At 38.7% G+C, this 26,486-nt stretch overlaps 1 protein-coding gene across 2 annotated transcripts in view; it reads right to left on the bottom strand.

Annotated features, from left to right (window-relative positions):
* LOC124158879 (sodium-dependent dopamine transporter) overlaps positions 1-26,486 on the bottom strand; it is a 186,261-nt gene that overhangs the window by 103,264 nt on the left and 56,511 nt on the right. The window lies entirely within an intron of this gene.

Raw genomic sequence — 26,486 nt, 5'->3', positions numbered from 1 at the left:
AGAAAAATATCTTTAAGCAATCTCCATGACTAGATACTATCATGGCTTTCGTGCTACCGCAGTTAAATTAGAAACGGATTGGTTAAGGAATGGCTAATGACGAATGGAAATTATGAACTCAGGGATCATTGTCAGAGGATATAATAAGTGATTGACAGTTTAATAATACTAATGAATCTAAATTATTCTTACTCGGCAACTTTAAATTTTACTATTTTAATAAATAAAAGATCGTAGCACTTTTTCACAAAAATTTTTTACTGCGTACAACGCGGTGCAAAATTAATGATGGAAGATCGATGACCATTTCCATCAATAAAGCTTTTGAATTTTCAAGGTTCACGCTTCAATAAATCAAAGTATTAAAGTAAATTTTACGATAACATCTCTTTAAATTATAGCTACATAATACTTATTGAAACGAAAATCAGTGTAACTAGAGTTCTACGGCATTTACACTGAGCATCTCACAGAGCCATCATCTGGCACAAGAGCCGAAACGCATGGTACACAGTAAAATATTTGAAGAAAGATTTCGTGCTTTCCCGGCGAATGGACTTGGTAAAGAGTTCTCGGGATCGCCACCGGGTCAGGAACTCCATATCTGCCAACGTTTCGATGTCCGACTCGGTCATCGTCCTCAGGGCTGTGAGGACGATGACCGAGTCGGACATCGAAACGTTGGCAGATATGGAGTTCCTGACCCGGTGGCGATCCCGAGAACTCAGTAAAATATTTTTGTGGAAAAGTGCTGCGATCTTTCATTTATTTATATATGTCTAACTTTCACCAATTGAAGCCTGAATCTGTTGAACTTAAATTTTACTATCACGAAAAAAGTTTTTTTGACATTCTAGGCAATGTAATCGTATATTTTATAAGATATAGTAAAATTTTCAGTTAGAATGGAGAAATGGGATCGTGACTGGCACATGGATCTCCGGAAGTACACGAGGTTTTCGAGAATCGCTACTCTGGCATATAATGGTGCCTTACGTAATGAATGAATCAGACGACCCAATCTACCTAAGAAAAAGACGGATCATCTTTAGTGGCCACAAAATAAGACATGATAGACTGATGAGCACAATCGTCTGAGGAAAAGTGGATGGGAGAAAGGTAAACAACGGCGCCGAATTAGTCAAATTGAACAAGTTTTTAAGAATGTAAAAGAAAATAAATGCGTAAATATGAATATGAAAAAAAGAAGGAGATAGGAAAGCGGAGTGAAGAGATACGTCAAACAAAAGTTTTCTTTTTACCATCATGACGAACACCCGCAAAAGTTTTAACGAAGTCTTACTTGCTAATTATTGTATTCACTCCTCAAAGCTTCTAAGCAAATTTTTCGTTATGCATTTCATATAATATTTCGCTAATTCTTTATATAAATCGGCGTTGAATATCTGCCACTATTCATTGGATAAAAAGGGTATTTTTGGGGACATGTTGTGCACACGATAGAAAAGTAGTAACGGATACGGCGAAGAGAGTATTGTCCCACTCAAATGGTAAAAGGATGGCTAGGCGATTCGGCTCAACAGGTCTCCGAAGGTGTGGAGGGATGAGGGTGGGAAGAGGGTGGGGTAGGAGACTGAATGTGGCATGGATACGGAAGAAAAAGAACCTGTTGAACCAACCACTAGAGCTCCTCACTTGCTTCCCGACACGGCAAAGAAATTAAGCGACGAAGGAATGGCCAGCGGAGTAGTGGACGGGCAAGAGCAAGCTCTATGATTGGCGATAGGAGAGTAAGAATAAAATGGTTTTAGGCCTTTAAATAACAGCGTAAGCTTCATGGGTCTCAAAAATCTGCTAGCATTACACGGTGCAAATATTCCACAAAGAGAACATAATTCACCTTGACCGGGTTGGGAGGAGGCAAATATAAAATGCTACATGCAAGATAAATTATACATATAAGGTGAGATGACTTTTTGAAGATGCTTGGAGTAATCATCCAGCATAAATATCAAATCAATAAAAATATTAACCTGCTCCTCGGCCAAAGTATTTTGTTTGCAATTCTGCTCGATGGCATAAAACTCTTTAACGAACATCAGTTAACACATCAATGGGGAACATGCACAATTTTTTTAAAGTACTGGAATAAGAAGGCCTATACCTCAAATGTCCTCGTCGAAAATTTCGCGTATGAGTAATGCTTGTTAGCTGAGTTATGAGTCTTTAAAAATTGATCTTCATCGGCTTCTTGAAAACACGACGTCATCGGAGCGTGACGTCACGGAACGGTATCCACTGATGACAGACTGAGGAAGTGGATAGAAAATCGATCTACGAGGGCTCAAATGCAAATTTGGCGATAATAATTGCAATTTTTACTTTAAATATCTTGCATTCAAGCCTCTAACACTCTCCTCTCTTAGCGAAGTGAATGGTGTACCGTGCGATGACGTCAGAAGGCGTTTCAGGTCACGTGACTTCAAGCAATATTCGTGTATTTTTAATTGGCATTTATTGAAGTTTGTGGAGTACCAGGAGAGTTTTGGCTTATATATTTGGACTCGTGAGAAAATTTTCTATTCAATGAGACCAACTAGAATGGTGAACAAATTTCATGCATGTTCCCCATTGGACTGAAAATTCAAAGAACTCATTAAAACTCATGAGAACTGAAAATGGGCTCGGTCACCACTTTTTTAACCCTCGATTTTCATATAGTTTAAAAAAGTAAATCGACTTAGGTATTTGTTCATTATTCGGCACTTCGCCAGACTCTCGAGCTTTTCGCGGTGAATAATCGATCACTTCAAAGACTAGTTGCATTGAAATTATTTAAGAAAGAAATTATCCCCGGACAATATACCATTAGTATTAACTGTAGCAGTACACTTCTATTGTCGTAAACTGAAAATTAGCTCGTTCTCCATGAATATCTAACTCTGACTTTCACAGCGATAAATACAGATTAAGATGATTTTCAAAGGTCTACCTTGAAAAATTGTGTAAAGTATGTCATATGTGTATAAAGCGTTTCAATGGACTATACATGAATTCCATATCGCGGTTGCGTGGGCCTGAATGATGCACTCACTGTCCCATTTCTCAAAAGAATAAGATATTTAGGATTGTTTTATCTTCATGGGAAAGAAAATGGATACCATCTAATGGGGTGCTCTCATAAAATTAAAATGGTTATTTTCTTACATGTCTAAATTAATAAGTTAATGATATTATTATTATTATAGTATTCTACCGATTAAGGTAGGTTTCCATGGAGTACGCAAGAAGTGATCTGGGAGCCTCCCTTTCCTTCCAGCACTGACTTCTTTAACTCACAGTAAGGCCTACTCTCTTTCAATCTATCTAAAAATCCTATTCTTCTCCTTCCCCTCCCTCGTTTCCCTAACATTCTACCCTCTAGCACCATTTTCAACATCCCCTCACCACTAAGCACTAACTCCATCCATACCTTATGTCTCCTCCGAACCTCATCTAAAAGCTGCCTCTCCTCGCCAACCATATCCAGCACTTCGTCGTTCCTTTTCCTCTTCGTCCATTTCACCCTCTCCATTCTTCTCCATACCCACATCTCGAATGCCTCCAATCTTCTCTCGTCTTCTTTCCTCAGTGTCCACGTTTCCGCACCGTAGAGAGCTACACTCCAGATCAAACTCTTCACTAACCTTTTCTTTAAACTCTTACATAACGATCCTCTTAGAAGCTCCTTCCTGTTCATGAACGCCTCCTTCGCTAATGCAATTCTCTTCCTGATGTCCTTACTACTGTATCCATTTTCCTCTAACGTACTGCCTAAATAGTTGAATTGCTCAACCTGCTCAAGTTTTTCACCACCCACCTTTATCTTAAGTCTCACATTCCTCGCTCGTGATGCTTTACAAAACCGCATTACCTTAGTTTTCTTGTGATTAATCCTCATCCCATATTCCTCGCAACGCTCGCATAACGCATCTACTAGAGCCTGAAGCCCCCTTGCTGACAGGCTAATCAGCGCCTGATCATCCGCGAATCTCACCGATTTGAACATCATTCCTCCCACTTTTATTCCAGCTTCTAACTCATCCCATGCTTCCCTTACCATCTCTTCAGCGTACACGTTAAAGAGCAGCGGCGATAGAGGACAGCCTTGCCTCACACCTCGGCCAATGCTTGCCCACCCGGATTCTCCGTCCGCTACCCTCACTTGCGCAGTCTGGGCCATATACAGATTACGAATCAGTCGTCTATCCCTCCAATCTACACCTATTCTCTTGAGAATATCCATTAACTTTACCCAGTTCACCCTATCAAACGCTTTTTCAAAATCCACGAAACACGCATATACGTCCTGGTCGTATTCTAGGTTCCTCTCCACGAGGGACCTCATTATTGCTATTGCATCACGAGTTGATTTCCCCTTTCTGAAACCAAATTGATCTTCGCCCAAATACTCGTTTGCCCTCGCCTCCATTCGTCTGTTCAATATCCTCAGCACCACTTTCGCCGCGTGCGATATTAAGCTGATAGTCCTATAATCTCCGCATTCCACAGCTTTCTTCTTTTTCGGAAGCGGAATTAAAACAGTCTTCACGAAATCTTCCGGCCAGCATCCCTCCTCATAGATCCTGCGCACTAGTTCGAAAAACCTTTTCTTACCTTCCTTCCCTAGATTCTTCAGAAGCTCACACGGGATATTGTCTACGCCTACTGCTTTCCTAGCCTTCATATCACGAAGTGCTATCTCTATTTCCGAATCTAATATCCCCGGCCCAAGATTATCCTCCTCCACTGCACTTTCCTCCTCTAGAGTCAATCTCTCTGGTCTGTTCATTCCGTCATACAGGTCCTCCACGTATTCCTTCCATCTACTCTGTACCTCTTCTCGCTCGGTTAGCATCCTCCCATATTTCACCTTAATTTTAGACATGGCTTGTCCTCTTTTGCAGCCCGATAGCGACTTAACTTTGGCGTACAACGCGCCTATTTCTCCATCCTTCTGGAACTTTTCCATTTCCTCACACTGTCTTTTCCACCAAGCCTCCCTTGCCCTCTTAGTTTCACGTCGTAATCGATTATTCAGTTCCCTATACATTCTTTTTCCCTGTTCTGTGTCTACGTTCTTCCACTTCCTCCTCTCCTCCATTTCCCTTATCATGTTCTCCGTTATCCACGGCTTCTTTATCCTTCTACAGTCAACGTAACCAATTGACTTCTCCGCCGCTTTGACTATTCCCGTTTTAATATTATCCCATCTTTCCTCAACAGTCTTAGTACTTTCAATCTCCCGTATACTAATGTCCACTAGTTCCTGATATTCTCTCCTCATACTCCCCTTCAGGGCTTCTACGTTCCATTTCTTCGCCTTCCTAACTTTCATAAGTCTTTTGAATCTTACGTTGCATTTCATGAGCACTGGATTGTGGTCCGAATCAGCATCCGCTGCGGGGAAGCTGCGCGAGTTTTTCACACTATTCCTAAACCTCTGTCTTACCATAATGTAGTCTATTTGATATCTCCCCACATCCCCTGGACTTTTCCACGTGTACCTTCGCCCTTTATGATGATTGAACCACGTGTTTGTGATGAATAATTTGTTTCTCCTACAAAATTCTGCTGCTTTCTCTCCCCTGTCGTTTCGTATTCCTAGACCAAAATCTCCTATTTCGTGCCCATCCCTCCCTTCCCCCACTGAGGCATTCCAGTCCCCCATCACTACCAGATTTTTCTTACCCGGTGTGTCTCTAATTATTTCCTCGAGCTGTTCATACACCTCATCTACTTCTTCTTCCCTATGATTGCTAGTGGGCATGTAAACTTGGACCACCACAAGGTTGGTGGGCCGCGCCTCAATTTCTGCCACCAGAATCCTATCGCTTACCTGGTCTATACCTACCACACGCTTACCCATCTTCCCGTTTAATACTAAAGCTACCCCTCGCTGGCTCTCTTCCCCTCCACTATATATAACCCTATACCCATCACTACAATAGTCCCCGCCATCCCTCCACCTCACCTCGCATAATCCTAAGATATCTATCCTCCCTTTATCCATTTCCCTTTTGATATTTTCTAACTTCCCCGCCCTCATCATAGTCCTCACATTCCACGTCCCTACATTAATAGCCGACTTCTTCTTTTCCATCTTCTTGGTCTTCTTAACTTCCTTCTTCATTGCTGCTGCAGCTGATGATGATGATGATAAGTCTCTGCAAGGATTTCGCATGTTGGCGACCCCGAGGACCTTGCCGACCTCGCTGCCGTGCCCGACACCCGCCCTTTGCGGACGGGTCCCGGGCGATGAGATTCCGAGGCTCATTTGGTTGTACTCCATGTTTACAGGGAAGAGATAGTTGGTAGGGTTTCCCACTTCCATTCCAACAGTGTTTTTCACGTGACACCATCACGTGGACTACCTTTCGTCTGGCTCCTACCCTTCGACCTATCTGGCATGGGTGGCCCTACCGGGAATAATTTAGAATTAATCCCGCCAGTGCAGCTCTAGGGGTCATAGGAACGCGCAAGCCTTTCCACCGCGACAAGGTTGTAGCCCAAGGGAAAGGCAAATATTGATACAATAAAAAATTAAAATCCGCTATTGTTTCTTTCGATACTGAAACGAACTTTGCGGTTCAATTGCAGAAAGCTCATAGCAAACCAATTTAGGATATTTTTACAATATAGAATCCTAAAATACTTAGTGTGAGACAAATCTCGTCCACCACATTTCTGTGATCACACAGTTTTACAATGACAGGAATCCACGTGCGAGTCGCATTTCGACGTCCCTCGTTTGCTCCCCCTTCAATATTCTCCTTCGTGTGCACTCTGCCTCAACAAACCCAATTCCCATCGACCCTCGTTCGCGGTTTGGGTGGACAGGGGCTTCTTCGTGAACACCCCTCTCCAAGCCTTATTCTTATGTCACCAATCCCTCGAAATAAGTCCGAAGTCGGACACAGAAAAGTATTAAAATCTCAAGCTGAAATTTCGACTCCTCTAATCTTCCGAGGCCACTATTACAACTTTTTACTCTGCTTCCATAGCATCTATATCGAATGCTAAGTTAACCAATGAATGCTAAATGTAAAGTACAGCCGTATGAGTGGCATAGTGTTAATGTGTATTGGGAAATATTTCAGTAATTTTTAGGGCATAAACACAGGAGGAGTGATTGATTTCAATGTTAGAGAGGCTTGCATTTGAAATCTCAAATATTGAGTCAACACGGAGGTGTCCAATTGATATAAAGAAAAACGTGGCAAAGCGAGTCGTCAAATACACATTAGTGCGCAACAGGGTAATAATAAAAATCAATGGATATATGCCTAAGTAAAATTTCATGAGGAATCGGGAAATCCTATTTCTATATCCATCAAATGTTTTTAACATATTCCATCGGTTGAAGAATTTTCGTTTTTCTACTCACAATTGTAACCAGTGCCACTAGGATATTCTTAACTAGTAGTGAAGTCTGTAGATTACACTTACCTGCAAAGAGAAAGAAAGCATGAAAATTCCTCAATCGCATCGCAATAAACGAATGAAAAAATTAAATATATATCTTATACAAGTGGTGGAAGTATTGAATAGATGGCACATACTGGGATATATTTTCGACTCTATATAAAAAATTCTCATGAAAAAATCGGAGTAAGTTGAGGTGGAGATCCCAGATTTTACGTTTTTTCTCGAGAATTCACACCTCTAATACAGTTTAAAATTAGTGATAGATTGTACTGGTTCAGCATTTAAATTTAAGTTGGCATACTTTAATCAATATGGTGGAAAATTTCCACACATACTGGCGAATGAAATTGCAATTTTACAATTTTTCCAAAAATATTAATTGAGGCTAAATGAGATCACTAAATAGTTTAACCAATGAAATTGGGATTAATATTCCAGTCGAAAATCATTAGAAATATATACCTGAAAATTGCTTATACATGGAGATCAAGCGGATGGATACGGTTGCTCTAGTAATAAACTTTCAAGTACCAAACGAATATTTGGTCGCGCACGAATAGAAATCTTGGTCCGCATTAGATACGTTAGACTTCCAAGATGGACCATACAACACTTCGTCGAAGGCTCCAAGTACCTAGCGATTTTCCAACCCCAGGCATGCAGAAGGTATGGAGCTGACATAATCTTTCCCTCGCATGCCTGCTGGAAACAACATTTTAAGTAGGACACAACGCTCGCGGGATCTAGGTCCGTCGAATTATCTATGGTCCATCCGATTCCATGAAATACAGTCTGATTCCCAGGATGAGCATTTAAATTCTTACGTAAAGTGGAAATGCGCATGACAAGCTTAAATTCTTGACATATCACTGGAGGGGTTATTTTAGCGAGCAACCCGAAATACGTGAGTATTTGTTTCAACCGTGGCTGGCTCAACTTTGGGGAATTTCGCCATGACGATATGAAAAAGTTGGTCAAAAATAAAATTTGGAGTAAACTTCTCCACGGAAATGAGGCATGGATATGACAGCAGTAGAAAAATTAAGGGTCGAGAACTTCGAAATGAGGTGCTACGGAATAAAGATGAAGATCAAATGGATTGACCGAGAAAATAATGAGGAAGTCCAAGAAATAGTAGGAGAGAAGAGAAGCCCCATGAAAACATTGATAAGAAGACCTTATACGCCATATCTTGAAACATGATGGACTGATGAAGACAATCGTCGAGGGACAAGTACATGGCAAGAACGGAATAACGTCGAATGAAAAATATGGAACAAGTAAAGGAATACGTGAAAGAGAATAAATACGTTGGTGTGAAAAGATTAGCTGATAGGAGAAATGAGTGGAAAGCTGCGTCAAAATAATCTTAGGATTGTTGAATAGTGTTGATAATGATATGAACGACTTAATTAATTTTTCACAGAATATTTATTAAACCCAAACGATTTCGACACTTAAAGTGTCATTATCAAGGGTACCTAAAATTCCAATTTTTGGTATCCTGTGTCTTATTTATACAAGCTTGTGAGGAATGGGGGCCATATCGGAGAGGGTGGGGGGAGCGCAGCTGAATGGTGATCAGAATCTTTGAAGGGGGTGAGGTGATTGCGTCCGTGAGGGTGTTGAGGGAAAAGTATACTCATTGGGTGACAGGGTTAAAAAGAGAGGGGATGAGGTAGTAGTGGTGGATCATGTATGGAAAGAGATCATTTTAAATCAAAAGAAAACATTTTTTTAATAAAGCACGGAGATAAATTTGACTCTTTACAAATTCAAGAGATGCATCATTTTTCATCTTTTCATGGCAATACAGAGGCAATGTAGAGGTTAAGGTCAATGAAAGCCTAAAACAGTTCAAGTTATCATCATTAACTAGAATCACCGAAATCTAAAAACCTTTCACTGCGTAATTCTGAGGTGAATGGAGAATATTACGGATTTTTCATACGGATGTTATTACAAATGTTTTTATTATACGGATTAAATGCTCTCCGTTTACCTTGGTACTTCAAATAAAAAGGTCTTTAAATTTCAGAAATTTTCTCTCAAAGTGGGCAAATTTTTACCAAATTCTCTGCATGCTAAAAACAGCAGTAACACCTCGCCGTAAAATAAGTCATAAACACAATTTATTGTTCTTAACCAAACTTATAAAATATGAAACTCAATTCCATAGGACAGTCCTCACTCCCTTTGGCTCATCAAAAACATCTCCTCTCCTTAACATCTTTTCATTATTACCTAAAATCCACAGCCAATATACCTTCGGTGAGTTATTCTTATTCGACAAGTTGTCGACGACGGCAAAAGTCTATTCTAAGAACAAAGGGTTGGCGAAAATTTCTACCGTTCCTCTCCTTTAGGTGGCGCAAATGGACCGCGTACCGTTGGTCCACACCAAAAATCTTTCAAAGAGAGGGCAGGAGAGGGAGGAATAATGCGGCAGAGCGGGTAGTCCTCGCCAAAACCACTTCACTCGCCCGCTTTCTCCCGATAGGGCGGGCTGCAAAATGTCGGCGCTCAAATTGAATTTCCTCGCCTCTTCCCTCCTACATTCTCATCGTCCCCATAAGCTTCTTTCTCGCGACAGTCCGAAAGGCGGCCATGTTCGATCGATTTCTCTCACGGCCGCACCCACGATGGGCGGCGCTAGTGTCACTGTCATCGTCTCATCAAGAAAATAGTTGACTTAGTAAAAACAATACCTGTTGTTTAAAGTTAAATTTGATCCTGGTAAAAAGAAACTAGTTAAAGTTGAAAGTAACTTTTCTGAAAGCAGATTATAGATTAAAGATTTTCCGGCCTCGGTGGCGGCGGGGTAACGTCCTCGCCTGCCAAACAAGAGGTCGCGGGTTCGAGTCCCACTGGGGTAGGTTTCCTCTGTCCAGGGCATGGTTGTTCGTGTACGTTTACTTGTTAAATTTGTCGAATACTCCGATGTAAAATGACCAAGATGAGCCGTATTCGGTGGTTTGTGAATAAAATAAATAAAAATAAAATAAAGCTTAAGTTTAACTAGCGAATTTTACAGATTTGATAATTTTGAATGAGCGCTTTACCCTCGTTATAAGTCATAGGTTTATAGTGACCCCCTTTCTCGTGTTCAACATTCTGATATAGATGACATTATGTCTCCGAATAGGCATTCTTGCCATCGTGGACTTAGTCTTTGAGTGGTGTTGTGTTGGTATTATCGTCTGAGGTTACGTTCCCAAACTTGGGCAGCCAATTCACTCAACCCCGCTTCTGTTGGAATGCATTCGTCAGGGATTATTCATTGCATTTTCGCTCAACCACCCTGCACAATTTTATCCACAGACACCGTTACATTTTACATATCATCCGTTGAACAAGTTTTGTGCTCAAATTACAACATATTGATATTCAAACAAATTAAACGAATAAAATTAATTTAGGTTAGTATTGATTTTTTTTATTTAAAATTTTAACTAATTTTAGCCTAAAGTTATTTTATAAAAATTAAATATAAAATGAAATATTTAACTGCATTTTTAACGATTAATTTCTATCATTAATCCTTGCCTTTAACAAGGCATATATTATAACAGTCTTTAATTTTATCTTTAAATAAAAGATGGTAGCACTTTTCACAATATTTTTAATGGGTACGACCCGTTTCGTCTCACAGAACCATCATCTGGTACAAGACTCGCACAAGAGGCCTTGTACCAGATGATGGCTCTGGGAGCCGAAAAGTGTCGCACGCATTAAAATATTGTGGAAAAGTGCTACCATCTTTAATTTAAAGTTGTCGAACTACCACCATATAACGCCTGTATCTATTGAACTTATTTAATGTTAACGCTGATGTAAGAAGCCAACTACATGCTTCACAACTACATTCTTGAACGACTTGGAGTAATTTTGCGGTAGGTCATCTTTGGATAGTTAAAAGCGATTCCCTGGGTGCTGCCTTTTGAATTTTAACCTAAAGCATCGCCATGAAGAAGTGATAATGAGAGTATAACATGCAAAACATTGTGCGAACTTTTACAAAGATTACTATATTTTAACTCCATCAACTATTATATGTATAAAAAAGAAACCAACTGTATCATTTAAAAAACAAGAATTGCACGCATAAATGTTTGAAAAATAAGGATACATGATTAGACAATATACGTTATAATAAATTAATTCACACAATATAAATTAACAGGAGGGCAAAGAAAGGTATTGGAGCATAACACAAAATGGACGGAGACATCGGTGCTGTATGTCCTGGCTGATTTATAGTCGAGCTACATTCTTACCCTCTGTTTTCTTGCTTTTTCCATGTATCACCTCTCAGTTGTCATTATCCAACTTGTGTTGCGTTACTAACCCTTATTTTTGTGGATTGATGCAGGGTGATTTAGGAAGAATCTGCAATAACATTATGTAGGGGATGGTGGTAGGGGAAGCATTTTTAAGCAATTTATTTTTCCATGAACATGGGATCGCAACCAGTGGTGTAATGGTGCTGGAACGCGCGCCGTTCCGGTACTGGTTAACAAAATACATAATAGTTAAATAACAGTTTTGTCAATTTTGCTCCCTAAAAATTTCAAATACATACATGCGTAACCAAAACAAAAAATTTAATAAACTAAAAATATAAACTTGTGATAAAAAACAGAAAAAGTAATATTTCACTCCTAAAAAAAAGGTAAGAAAAAGTGCGTTCCGGCTCTGCTAATTTTTAAATGACGTCACTGGTTGCACCTCCTTTGTTACTGAGCTATGGCAACGGAAATACTTTTTTTTTGAATGCTCTAAGCAGTTACCATGAAAACGAATTTTCTTCGGTTTCCTGTCTTTTCGACAATCTATTTATTATTCTGGATTTGTTAAGGACATTAAGTAATTAAGATTGGACGAAAATGTGCGAATACAATGAAGCAATCTCAAAATGGGTGATATTGCGAAATCGTATTGTTCATACTCGCTCGAAGCTCTCGTTTAATTAAACTAGAAAATTAATTGTAATCCCCTTTGAAAAGGCCGGCGAATGAAGAATAAGCACCGGGTAAAAAGAAGTTGTAGAGCGATCCTCGGTTGAGGTAGTGAGGGGTTAGCCTTAGTTTCAATTTCACTCTATTGTAGTATTTTGGTAAAATTTTTCGATGTGGTTTTACTTAGCAGTTTATTTGTATACTTTTTATATTAGATGTGCAATTTATATTCGCTGAGTTTGAGTGTTCAATGAGAACTGTATTGAATTTTAGTTTTCGATCTTTTAAATGTTAATATTTCCGATTTTAAGTGTTCTAATTGTAGTATTTGTAGGTGGAATTTCTCGTGATTGCTTTAATTTTCCGTTTACTTAGCATTTTATTTGTACTTATAAACACTCTGTATTGTAGGTATATTTAAAATTATGGCGTTGCGTGAATGAGTGAGGTAATGTAAATAATTCGATGCGTTGTCATAACTTTTCCGTTTGCCACATTTATCGCTAGTCCTATTTGATTACATCATGCAGTGTTCGACGAAATGAACATGCAAGTCCGTTGAAATAGACTTATAATAATCCAACCTCGCCATCGAAAATCTCTTCACCTCAGTCACCTAGGGGTAGCCCCCTCTGATCTCTGCTGAAATTTCCACCAATGAGAAAGTCATCAGTCGTTGGGACCACTTCCGGACCCTTCCAGGCACCTAATTAATCGACAAGACGAAATAATTGGATGTTCGATGAAGAGAACGAGAATCAGATGATGCTTTCTATACGAACGGAACCACCTGATTCCTTAACGCACGAATCTATATTCTAATCATAGTAAGTAACAGTGTCATCCCTTCTGGGCGATAATATCCCTTAAACTTGATAATATCGTGATCTACTTCCCAATAGCATATAGCAACCTTACTCGGGGTGCATTCCGAAATTCACTGGCAGTACTGCTACTGCTAGAATTCTTGTACCGCAAAGAAAGCCGTAATTTCGGAACGGTCAACAATAGTTATCGTTTACAACTTCGTGGGAAATGTTGAATAGCACAGATATCATCTTCGAAGAAAATTGAAAAAAGTAAGTTGTAAACAAGAAAACTGCAAAATTGATCAATCGAGGCCAAAAATAATATATTTTAATGTCCATTGCAATCAAGGAAACTCACGTAAGAATTGTAAACTCAAAATACTTCAAACTCAAGTGAAAAAATGTCTTCAATTCTAAGGTTTTCTGTGTAAAACGTAATCGATAACAATTTACAACGAATCTATACAAGAATTAATCGGCTGATTCGCAGTATTTACGGCTAAAGCAAAAGTTTAACGCGATATACTTTACATTAAATTTCGTACTTCATGCACTGACACAAGATAGGTGTGTATCCTGAAACTTTAGCAGAAGATAATATGCATACAGTTAATTAGATAGAACGGTGTAAATGGAGACACGTAGTTTATAGCGCTTTGGCCCTACCAAGAATTTATACTTTTCCGCGACGAACACTATTCAGAAAATAACACACTTTCACATCTATTAAATCCATTAAATCCTGTGCAACATTATGGCATAAGGCGAATCTCACAAGTCACGGAAATATAAGACAACGCATGCTTAGGCTTCGTCACTGCTCACACATTAAACTGGCGTCGGAGAACAAGACACATAATATATAAAAATAAGTCCTTTTTCGGCGAACTAATAAGATGAATTCTTCTGAAGAAGCTTTATACATCATAATTCTTCGAGATACTTCAATAATTAATGTAATATGTATGAGTAAAAAACATAACTCTAATAATAGTTCCTTGAACGTTTAAGCAGGCCCGTGCTGGGTCTCCGGAACACCGGGACGTATCCCGGTGCGCGCTCCAGCCTGGAAATCTTTCGCGCCCCCACCGGTAGTCCTCCCCCTGCATAGTGGTGGCGCCCTCTGGCTATGGTCGTCCACCGCCCTAAGAGGGAGTCCAGCACGGGCCTGCGTTGCAGCGTGGAATTTGTCAGAAATCACAGCATATTGACTACTCGAGTCTCTCGAGACTCAAGTGACTAAAGTGAGTAAACTCAGGACATCATTGACACTCTAAAGTTAACAAACAAAATATTTCACGCATTCAGACATAAATTCACACACAACTTGTAATTTTCAAATCCGATAGATATTTATAAGCAGACAAGGTATTTTTTCCGCAGTTAACTTGAAATTTCTAAATATTGTTCATAATATTTCATTTAAAGGCGTACTATGCTTTTGTAAACAATCCGTTAGGTGTATTATAAAAAAAGCGAACAGTGGCTTCCGTCAGGTTATTGCCGCTGCTGGTGCCATTGAGCTGCAGCAGCCGCGGTAGCTCCCGCGGAGAAAAACGTTATCAATTGAGTTACATTATTGTTTACAACGCGATACTGCCGGAAGATTTCGGAACGCTTTAGCAGCTCTGCCAGCGAGTTCCAGAACGTGCCCTCGTATTGGACTTTTCTATTGGACTTGACTATCATTTGTTGGGAAAAACAAAATTTCTATCAACATTAGACAACATCGAGGGAGACGGTAATGTATATCGATAATCATTTCAATTGTTGAAAAATTTCTTGAATCTATTTCACGACTGATATATAAGGCTTGAGTTGTTATTGGCGGGATTTTTCTTTCATGTGTCCAGGTGATATTAATAACGAATTCCAAGCCACTATGGGGTATACAAGGCATACATATTTAGTTAGGAAGCCCAATGATCATGGGGGTTAGTGAGGGATACGCGATGAGGTGTGGTGTCACTGGAGAAAGATAATATGGATCTACCAAGTAAGTAAGGACGAGATGCTAAGAAGAGTGGGTGAAAAGAGAAGTCTTCTAAAAACCTTTAGGAGAAGACGAGACAACTTCGTCGGCCGGGTCATGGCACATACTGGCATGATGAAGGCAATAGTCGAAGGACAAGTGGATGGGAATAGACGTTACATAGGACAAAATATTAAGGCCGCTCTACACGGTGAATGATCATACCATCATTCACAGGAGCATGCGAGCAAAATAGAACATGTTCTAATGTTCACTGAATGATCATGCGCATGACGGTTCATTTGCGAATTTTTCCGCTGTACACGGCGAATGAGTTCATTCGCATGATCATTCACCGAGTATAGCGGCCTTTAAGGTTTCATAAGAGAAGAAATACCGATACCTTCACTGCGAAAACTCTCAGCTATCGCCCACCGAATCAAATCCGCTCATCTACAAGTAGCCCAACAACAATACGTATCCGCTGAGCTGGCAGTGTCCGGAGCATAAACGCTCATCTCCTATTCTTCAAGCTTGGAGGTGAGCGTTTATGTTCTGGACACTGCCAGCTGAGTGGATTCGTATCGTTGGGCAACTAGATGAGCGGATTTGATTCGGTGGGCGATTGTTGAGCGTTTTTGCAGTGGAGGTATCGATACGACGCTATGAAAAGGCTAGCGGATAGGGGGTGGAATGGAGAGCTACGTCGAACCAATCTCACGACTGTTGACTTATGATGACAATGAGTAAGGAACAGTAAGAAGAACCACAAAGAAGTGAAAAAAATCTTATTAGAGATACGGAAAAATAGAAGATTTAAGTCAACTAATCCAGGGACTCAAATAATCCGCACGAACGGCCGTAAAAAAAATCCTTAAGTAGTAGGAATTTGCTTTCATTTTAAAGTTCATTCTAACGATTTTACACCACTTACAAAGAGACATCACTGAAATTATAATAAAATAAGTTCCAGAGATACATGAAAAACAATTACAACACGAAAAAAGAAGCAAGTAAAGAATACTGATGCCATAGTTTTAAAAACGAAACAAGTCTCCTAGACATGAATTTGAATGAAATGTATTTGTAATTATTTGGAGTAATCAAATCATTTTTTTCTATTAATGGATATTCGATTCAGGAATACATATTTTTACAAGGTTATTATGAAGTGATAGCTCTGACAGCTTGAAACATGTGCAGAGAAGTTGATCTGTCGCAAACATTTACTGAACTTGAGCTGGTTTGGAAGTCGCGTCTTAAATTTTCCTTTGCGGACGAGTAGAAAAAAAGACGGTGCGGCAGGAGAACATGGACTGCGTCGTAAAGAATTTTCTTCATTTTCCCCTGATATAAGTAGGGCATGTATTCCTTTCCTATTGGTCCGCCGATAAGCCAATAAGCCTTATCGAACGTTATGGGAGCATGGAAATGAGAAGCCGTATGATTCACTGAGCTTGGTAGACCCTTAAGACTCGCGAACGAAGGAGAGAAATGGGTGGAATATTTCCGACGCTTCTGCGATTCCTTTAAAGAGAATTCTGTCGATCAGTCGCTTTGTTTGCAACACACTGCCGACCGTAGTCAGGTCAGGGAAACAGGCTCTTTGTCGATCAACAAGCGATTAATCGCATCCGAAGTCTCTTCGTGGAGATAAAGTTGGCAGAATTCAGAGTCGAGCGAGCGTGAATAATCCCCTTGGCGAGTCCTACCTATAATTATCGTCACCGGTATCCAACTACGGCGGGGCTGAGAAAGCCTATCAATGCTGACAACAGGTTGACGGGATAGAAGCCAGGCAAGAGCGTAAGATTTGGCGCTATATTTTCCACGGAGGGCAAAAAAAAGGGAGCAGGCAGCCGCGCCCCTGGAGACAGCAGACCCCTGTTTTGCGATGAGTTCAATTTAAGGATTCACGCAAAGAAATGCGCTGATTTTTCGCACGCTTTTAAATTGCTAGAAAACATCAAAAGAAAATTAATTCCCCAGGGCCGAACTCTTTGGGAATTAATTTTCTTTCGAATGTTTAACGGCCGTAGTTCGTTCAATCACTTAAATCCCTGATCGATTACCCTCATTTTGACTAATTCACTAAATTTCCCCGTTTTTTTTACCAAAAGACTGAAATCTTCGCCATGCCAAAATATATACTTCAAAATTGTACATTTAAGAATTTTTGTATGATAAAGAAAAAATAAAATAACTAGGAACAGCAAACCTATGGAGCCCTAGAGATAGCAGACCTATTTTGCGATGGGTTAAAATTAAGAAGAATTCACGTAAATATATGCGCTGATTTTGTTTGTACACATTTAAAATGTTAAAAAAAGTCCCTGATCGTTTACCTTCATTTTGTGTAATTCACTAAATTTCTTCGATTTTTTACCAAAAGAGTGAACCTTTCGATATACCAAAAGATATACTTCAAAATTTTACTATTGAGAATTTTATATCACAGAGAAAAACTATACTAAGGTATATAAAACTATTCTACAGCCAATGGTATTGCATGGGTCAGAAATATGGGCAATGCCAAGACTGATCGAAAAAAAGTTATAGCTTCAGAAAATAAAATTTTAAGACGAACCAATGAGCGAAGACGGAATTGGGAAACCTCCGATTGTTGTGTCTTGTGTTTTATCTCAAATATGAGAAGACCGTTTGCCTCTCAGAGCCTTATTCCCCTTCCCAGAAAATAATCCTGGATTTGCCCTTGTTTGGGGTGACTTACCTACGGACAAATTGGAGCAAAAAACATCAACAATCGATAAGATAACTATGCCAAAAGATTTTACGACTCAGAATAATTAGTACCGGAACCTTTTAAGGTCTTTCTTCAGATTCCGGATTGGGGAATATCTTAAATGTGGAATTTCAAATGTCTGTTAATGGCCTCTGACGACGTAAAACAACTTAAGAGTTGAAGAACAAGACGATTACTGTGAGAATTACATACTCGTGAATAAAAAAGCAATTTATCCCTTCTTAACTATCATATACCTTTCAATAATATAGTTGAATTTAAATCATATATATAAGATGAATATTTGTATTTCATTTACGAGTAGGAAATGGAAAAGTTCCATAATATCAAAGACTTTTGGAACAGAATCATTTCTAATTTCACAAGCGAAAGTCAATTGTTTTTCCCACTTTGGTGTATTTCCAGCTGTAAGGTCAGGTTCAGTTGTAACGATGGAAAAACTGTTGCCCTAAAACATGGAACAACACGGGGAAAAGCCTAATTATAGACTTTCAAAAAATCTCTGTGGAAATCTCCCTAACTTCTTTCATGTGATTTTTCGATTCTTTTACGTTGAGTAAAACGTGTGAACAGTGGCGGATATATAGGGTGGGGGGCTAAAGGGGGTGTGGTGGTAAACCCTCAGAAAAAATCCTGAATCCAGTCTATGTGTCGTGAGATGATTTTCGGATGTAAAAGTAAAGAGAGGTAATATTTTTGCACTCGTCCGGCCACACCTGGATTATGCAGCGAGTATATGGGACTGAATCCGTGAACTGAATGAAATACAGAGAAAAAAGCGGCGCGATTCGTCAAAAACTGATATATCCACATCTGCATACTACCCTACAAGCCGTCCAAAAGGAGTGTGGCAGGGGGTGTTAGGACACCTACCGTTTACACATAAAAAGGAGTTGTGAAATTACGATTAACATTTATTAAAGTCCTTTTTGGCTCGGGGGGAAAACGAATTCGCATACCTATCCGTTCGGCTGAATATCTCTTTCAATTTATCGCTTCTGTCGGACCTGAAAATATAGTGGGGCTCTAATGTTATGTTGTCCTTGTCGCTCTTAAAGATATCTATTCTCAACTGGCCAACGATACGGACGAACAGAAAGCGTTACACAGAATTATATATAGAGAATTACACAGAGAACTAGTAAAAAAAGCTCCCCGATGTTAGAACATTGAAACCAGGAATTTCGTTCGGGAGGGGTCCAAATCCAGAGGTGAAATTTTTTTAAAAACAGGGTAGGTACCGTTTTTATTAAAAGTAAATAATAAAATAAATTTAAAAATAATAAGTAGTGGTTTTAAACTAATTTTAACACTTTTCATAATTGAATAAACTTCATTTGTTAAAGAAATGTTTTGTAAATTCATGATTTTTTAATATTTTGTTTTATTTTATAAAGAAAAAAATAATTGCATTTTTATATTACAGGGGGGTGTCCGGACCCCCTGGACCCCCCCCCCCCCCTGGCCACGCCACTGATTGAAACCTCTCATTTACGGGCACTAATGGTCCTCGAAAACGTGTTCGTAAGTGAGAGGTGTTCGTAAGTCGGAAGAGACCAAAAGAAAACCTGATATTTACGCTGAATATTACCGCGCAAGCATTATAGTGTACGAATTTAAGCCAGCTGAATGAAACTCATGGATAAAAAGAAAAACTCAGCTTCTGAGAGATCGGTCAGAAAACCCATAACGATGGTGTTCACAAAAGAGTAAAATTGTGCTTAAAAAGTGTCCATGTGCGTTAGTTGGAAGAGTTCGTATACTAGAGGTTAGACATATTCATATCCTCCTGCCGGGGAATTAAATTCTGTCCTTAAGTCAGAGGTGTCCGTGAAAAGAGGCTTCATTCTACATGCATTCAGTCCACAAGTCGCGAAATCTTCCAAAACAAATGAATGAGGCCGTAGACGGGAGGAATGTGCCCCCCAGACGCTTAAAAAATAGACAAAATTTTTAATACGGTTATCATTACGTTCGTTTTTTGTATTGCGGAGCCTAAATCATTTAATTCCATATTAATGACTTTGATATTGAAATAAAAAGAATATTTCATCTAGTAATTGCTGTATCTTTTTTTAAATCTCAAGTAAAAGAAGATTATTTGCCTATTAAACCCTTGAACTCCCCTAGAAAAGATCCTAGATCAGCCCTTGAATGAGGACAGTAGAGATGCTCAACCTTGAGAGCGGATTATGCGGAATCATTGGCTCCATCGTAGTCTGAAGCCTATCCTTACTTTGAAACCTCGCTTCGGCCGGAGTTCTATTTTTTGCACGTCAAACTTTTTATACCGACTCGCACGGCATCGGCCCAAATAATAAAAAAAATACCCAGCCTCGCACCAGAAAGTCCCCTCCTGGGAAGTCCTGTCTCCTGTTCCATGGTCCGGGTCGACTGATTGATGTCCTTTCGCGAGGGAAGATAAGAGGGTTTAAGAACCCCACGGCTGAGATGCTGAGCGGAGCGGAACTGGAGGAATTTCCCGTAAATGGGGTCTGAGCACTGGCGCTATGCACTGAGTGAGTAGGCGAACTTTATGGCACGAGGTCAGAATCGTCTTGGTGGTGTGTAAGGCATGAAGTGCCTAACCCATTCGCTTTTAAACCCTTTCTAACCCAGAGCTGCTTCTGGGAGAAACTAAATTTGATGACCTCCCTTTTTAAAAAAGTGAAAATTTTCTACTCAATCATAATTATTGTGGCTGCTAAATGTTTCACCATTAAACTTTACAGCACAAAATAACTCGTAGCTTAAATAGTTTCTGACAGAGCTAAAATATGTACATTTATATTACTTAATAATTTTTTACTTATATGATTTTTATATTACTTAAAAACAATATTGGGTTATAACGAGTCAATTTCTCATGAAAATTTTGGATCTAATTCCCTTTTCGTTTTTCTCAACCCACTTAGTACTATCCTTCTTCCTGGGGTACTCACGAGGAATGCGGAGGGTATTTTCATAAAATGTAGCAACTAGGAAAAAAACAATACAAAGCTATTTTATTACATATACGTAAGCAATTTTTTTATTATTGAGGTTTAACTGGTAAATATTGTTAAACTGGTTACGTTTACATAAATAAAATATATCAATTTAATAAGTTACAGCATATTAAATAATGTGCTACGTCAGAGTCGATATATCGGCCCGCCGCACTAAAAAGGTAAAAGTTTACAATTACATATTATTTTATATTTTATGGAATTAGCATTTATAAATGGGGTGAGGAACGGATAATCACAGCTATAGTGATCAGATATCCGTATTTCTCCGAATACGCCAAGGTTTTTAAAAAAATTCAATTGCAAGAAAAACGGCTTTTAAAAATCAATGCGTGTGAAATGTGATAAAATGCCTGAGAATCAAAATTATTTTCCTTCTATATTTTCGAAAATTAATTAATCAACGAGAAATTCGCAGGGTGTGAAAAGATGAATTTTTATCCTATTTTTCATTATCAATTTTTCAGCAGCATAACTCGCAAAATACTTGTTTTTAGCGCTAGCCTCGCTGGTCTGATAAGAGAGTCAGCGAAATCATTGTATTGATGCAACAAACTTTGATAGTTTCCGGCAATAATGTGTGGAATCTGTAGAAAATTTTAAATGAATAACTTTAACTTTGTTTTTCCATAATATTACTTATTGAACAGTGACTATGGTTTCAACTGTTAACGTCATTTTCTAGGTATGACGTTAACTGTGCCAGAAGATTATGTTATCCATTTTAACCATGGTCGAAATTTGATGGAAAGTTCTGTGGAAAAACAATACTTGAATTATTCATTCAAATTTTAAAAAAATACGTTGACAAATAATGATTACAATATAATCCCAGAGAATAAACATTATTTTCCTTCTGTTTTTTGAAAAATCAAAAGAGATATTTGTAGAATGTAAAAAGTTACACTTTGGTCTTGCTTCTCATTCTCAATTTATCTGCCGCATATCTCGCAAATTACTCGTTTGAAATACACTGAGATCATCGCATGAAATATCTGTTGGAAATAATTCTTCTTGAAATATCCTTCGAAGATCCACAATGATTTCGGCAGTCTTTTCGTGCCTCTTCGAAGAGATGAAATGGCCCACTCGAGCGATCTTCATCCCCCACAATCCTTGAGAAAAGGACCCTTGGGCCCACCTTCCGGCTACAAAAGCTCACCACCATCCCACAGCAAAAGCCCACTTAACGTTTCCTCTGCCCACTTTCCGCGCAAAATTTCCCCCGACCACAAAATACCCTCGACCTGCTGCTCATTCGGAAGAGAACCTCTTCCACATCCCTCCCCTCAGCTCAGTCCCGAACTATAAGTATCGAATTCCAACCAATAAATCCCACCGCTTTAGAAATATTACGATAAGCTCCTCTGCGTGGGTGGAGCCGACGAAGGTGACGTATCATCGAATCAATATTGAACCAGAACTGACGGAGAGAATAAGAGGATGATTCTCTCTTGGGTCGTCTCGCTTCCAAAGATTCCGATACCATTCAATGCTAAATCCAGAATCACACGATAATTTTTTCCGCCCCCCAGAAATAGCTTTTTTTCTCATACCCACAACGCTAACACAAGGTTAATCATTTTACACCATGTTTAACGGTGTGGAAAATTTCCCGAGTGTTTTCGAGACCAGGGAATGCAGCCATATTCACGAAATCAATACACCAATAGGGTAGTTTCCTTCATCAAAGAAAGCGAAAGGCATTGATTGCGATTCACCATTACCCACCATTAGTGTATTCATAATATACAAATTATTTGGTTCTAGAAATACCGGTTTAGACGAATGGCAAGGGTCAATTTTATTCTCATTTGAAAAAGGCCAGATTGGCGCCCATGCGATGCCACTTCACGTGATGTCACAGGGACCTAGTTTCTATACGAGTAGATAGGAGTTTTACATCGCCTGAGATTACCAATGCATGCATGAGGCACAGAGCTCAGGGAAACATGTCTTAATAATCACCTATTAAAACTGGCTAAGGCTGGAAAGTTTTCTTCGTTTAATAAAGTTTTCATAATCATTATTTAAGCCAAGCGCTACCAGCTAGCATGGTACTCTGCTACCTGCTAGCATCCTGCGTCGTATCAGCGCTCAAAGCCTCGCCCCAAGGTCACCTCACTTGCGGTAGCGGGAACCAGAACGACGTCACACGGAGTTTTCCCATCATTCATACTTAGCCGTCGCGTTTTCGCGCGCTTGAAAATTTTCACGTTTCATTTAATCGCGAAAAATAGATATCGTCATTCAAAAATCTAAAAGCGTGAAATACGTACTCCAGGAGTAATAATGTTTCGATTTTGGCAATAAAAAATAATAGGAAACTTCCCTATTGTGATAGTTTGGCAAATGAAAAGATCCAGATATTTCCCTTTTTCGAAACTTCGGTTACTTATCAATTATTTAATATCAATACTTACTTATTATTACTGACGAAAAATCGAAGGTCGAAACGCTTTCGCAGATACATCGATGATGTCGCTTTACACAACGTGGATTATGTATACATCTGGGAACTATTTTGATAACCTTTAACAGTGTTTTCCTCCGTAGTAATTGACAATTGACATTGAGATTATCAGTGACCGAAAGAGTGATCGCTTGACCCAACATTTCATCCAGGGGTTGACCTACGCCGCGGCCCAAATACGATAAAAAATACGGTACGGAAACAAATACGAATATGCGATGTCTATTTCACGATTATTTTGCTGATATCTCAGTGAAATTCTTTTTCAAGAACTTCCATGTTAACTTGTGGAATAATTTGATCTAGTTTTTGTAAAAAGTTGCTCGGACCATTAAGATTAACTTGAGTTCAAAGTATTACGGCAAAAATGCTTTTTATGGCGTTTTTATAAAATTATTCTACCCATTAAGGTAGATTTCCAGGGAGAACTTAAAAGTGATTCACACAATCATTTTTTTCTGTCCCTCATAATGATAGCTCAAGCGGTAGGTGTTCAGGGATCGAGTGAGTGATCGCTCGACCCTTCATTTTCTGAATCACACGGTCTTTTCCATCCCTTGTAATATCACTTTCCGTAATTATAACTATCGTTCAATTTAAATCCAAGCGTGGCGCTACAATCGCTGTTAGCGGCCATTATTAACATTGAAAAGGATATAAGGGTGATCGATATGTAGACAGTTAAAAAGAATATATTCTTAAAGAAATATTTTTGTTAGTTGCTTGACCCAGTCGTAGGGCCCACATTGGTTTGTTTATCTTCATGTTTACCTAATGTACTTTGATTTATTAGTAGCATTCGTATAATCATGATTTTACTGCAAGTGCCCTTTTTATAGCTCAGTAGAAAGTACAGGTGCCCTCCTACAAATCTCTGCCTGCATAAAATGAAACTATCAAAATATTTCGACAGATTGCAAAGACTTAAGTACAAGTTATTCTTTTGTATTTTGTAGCCAGTTGCGTTTGCCTTCCGTTTTCAAAGTTCTCAGAAATTTTTGTAAAACTCTTCGATATATATGTATGAATATACACAATGGTGGATTCCTTTTCCTTTCCTCTCTTTCACATACTCTTGGCCATTTTAAACGATGTTAAGAGATCTACCAAACAAACTATGAACGACAACCTTAGGCCGAGCCGACGTCATCTCAACTTATCCTTGCTGAAGCTACGTCAAAGGCAAGAGTTTTGCTATTTTTTTGTGAATGAATGTTACTGTTGCTCCAACATGTTAGATGGGCGTGACAATCTCTCAACATTGGCAAGTTTTAACAAGAAAGCTAAAAATAAATCGCTTAGCAAACACGTCTTTGACCAATCTGGGAAAAATACCTCATGAATAACTTGCGAAGAGGCGAAAATAGTAAGGGATAATTGTGTGGAATGATGACATGTCTCAAGCTGGTCATGAATGGGATGGGTAAATAGAAAATCTGTTCTAAAGAAATTTTTATGTGAAAGTGAGAGGGAGAGATGAGAAATATGCTTAACAAAATGTGTGGCAAAAGCAATATACGTATTTTGTCACTATACAAATTCGGGTACTAAAATAGGACCTTATAAACTCAGCTTTGTTTTATAATATTAGGTAGTACGTTATATTCGGTCATTTCTTACTTTAAAAAAAATAGTCTATCAATTTCAGTTTAAGTTTTTCAAATTGATTTTAGAAGTTCCAGCAGAATTTAGAGACTTCCATAGAATTATTTGATTTTTCCTAACGGAATGATGGTGAAGGGGTTTTAAAGGTCACACTCGGTCTAATTCACCATCGCGACGTTCGAACAGGACCTCATTTTTTTGAGGTGGGGGATGATAGCTCCTAAATTTGGCATCCCTGACCAATGCAAATGGCGTTAAAAGGGGTCAAAACAAGCGATGGTAGGGAGTAGGGGGTAACGGGCGATGGGCATGTGGATGACCCGCTTCAGCGCTGCACTCCGATTGCTCTCCGCGTAACGCCGAAAACAGGTATCCAAAGGGAAATCATGCAAAGTTAGCAAAGATAATTCCGTTGGGATATCTATAGACTAGTCAGTGAAGAAGGGTAATGAATGATTACAGGGAATGAGGAATTGCAAAAGTTGTTTTGAGAAGATGGAATATCAACAGATGTAAAGAAATGGTGGCAGCAGAGACAATAAGAGTGGAAGCATTGGCGGATTTACCTGTACTCTTTTAGATCTCATAGCTTCAGTTCTTCAATTTCGGTTATAGTTATGCAATTAAGGGCTATTTATTACAAAACCAAGGATGAAAGCATGCATTTTTTGAAGTGATCAATAGGAGGGAGAGACAATAATCACAATTGACATTCTGTAGGATAAACACATCGCTTCATAGTAATCGATGATTCTTCGATTAGTTGGTAAATTTCAATTTTTTATTTCAAATTGGAATTTGTTGGTGCCAAAGAATGATGAAGATGAAATGGACCGACCGAGAAAGTAGTAAGGTAGTGTTAAGAGGAGTGGGAGAAAAGAGAAGTCTCCTGAAAACCTTTAACACAAGCGAATACAATACTCAAAGTTGGTTGTATGGTGGTACCAAAGAATGATGAAGATAAAGAAAGATATTGGCCGGCCTCGGTGGCGGTGGGGTTAAGTCCTTCCCTGCCAAACCGTAGGTGTCGGGTTCGAATCCCGCCTGGGTAGGTGGTCCCTTTCTAGGGCATGGATGTTTGTGTCGTGCTTTGTTAATTCCTCCGTTGTAAAGGCATCTATGTGCAGTTCACGGGAAAGTTGGAAATAAATGAAAATTTAAAAAAATAAAATAAAATGAAAATATAATATTATTAATAAGGCCAAAAATAAATAAAATCAAAAATAAATAAAAAATAAATAAAATCAAAAATAAATAAAAAATAAATAAAATCAAAAATAAATAAAAAATAAATAAAATCAAAAATAAATCAAAAATAAAATAAAATGAAAATATAATATTATTAATAAAGTCCAAAATAAATAAAAAATAAAATCAAAAATAAATCAAAAATAAAATAAAATGAAAATATAATATTATTAATAAAGTCCAAAATAAATAAAAAATAAAATCAAAAATAAATCAAAAAT

The sequence above is a fragment of the Ischnura elegans genome, chromosome 5, assembly GCF_921293095.1.
Source record: "Ischnura elegans chromosome 5, ioIscEleg1.1, whole genome shotgun sequence".
In the NCBI taxonomy this organism is placed as follows: Eukaryota; Metazoa; Arthropoda; class Insecta; order Odonata; family Coenagrionidae; genus Ischnura; species Ischnura elegans.
Note: the sequence above shows the minus strand (reverse complement) of the source record. Positions and strands in the feature narration are given on the sequence as shown.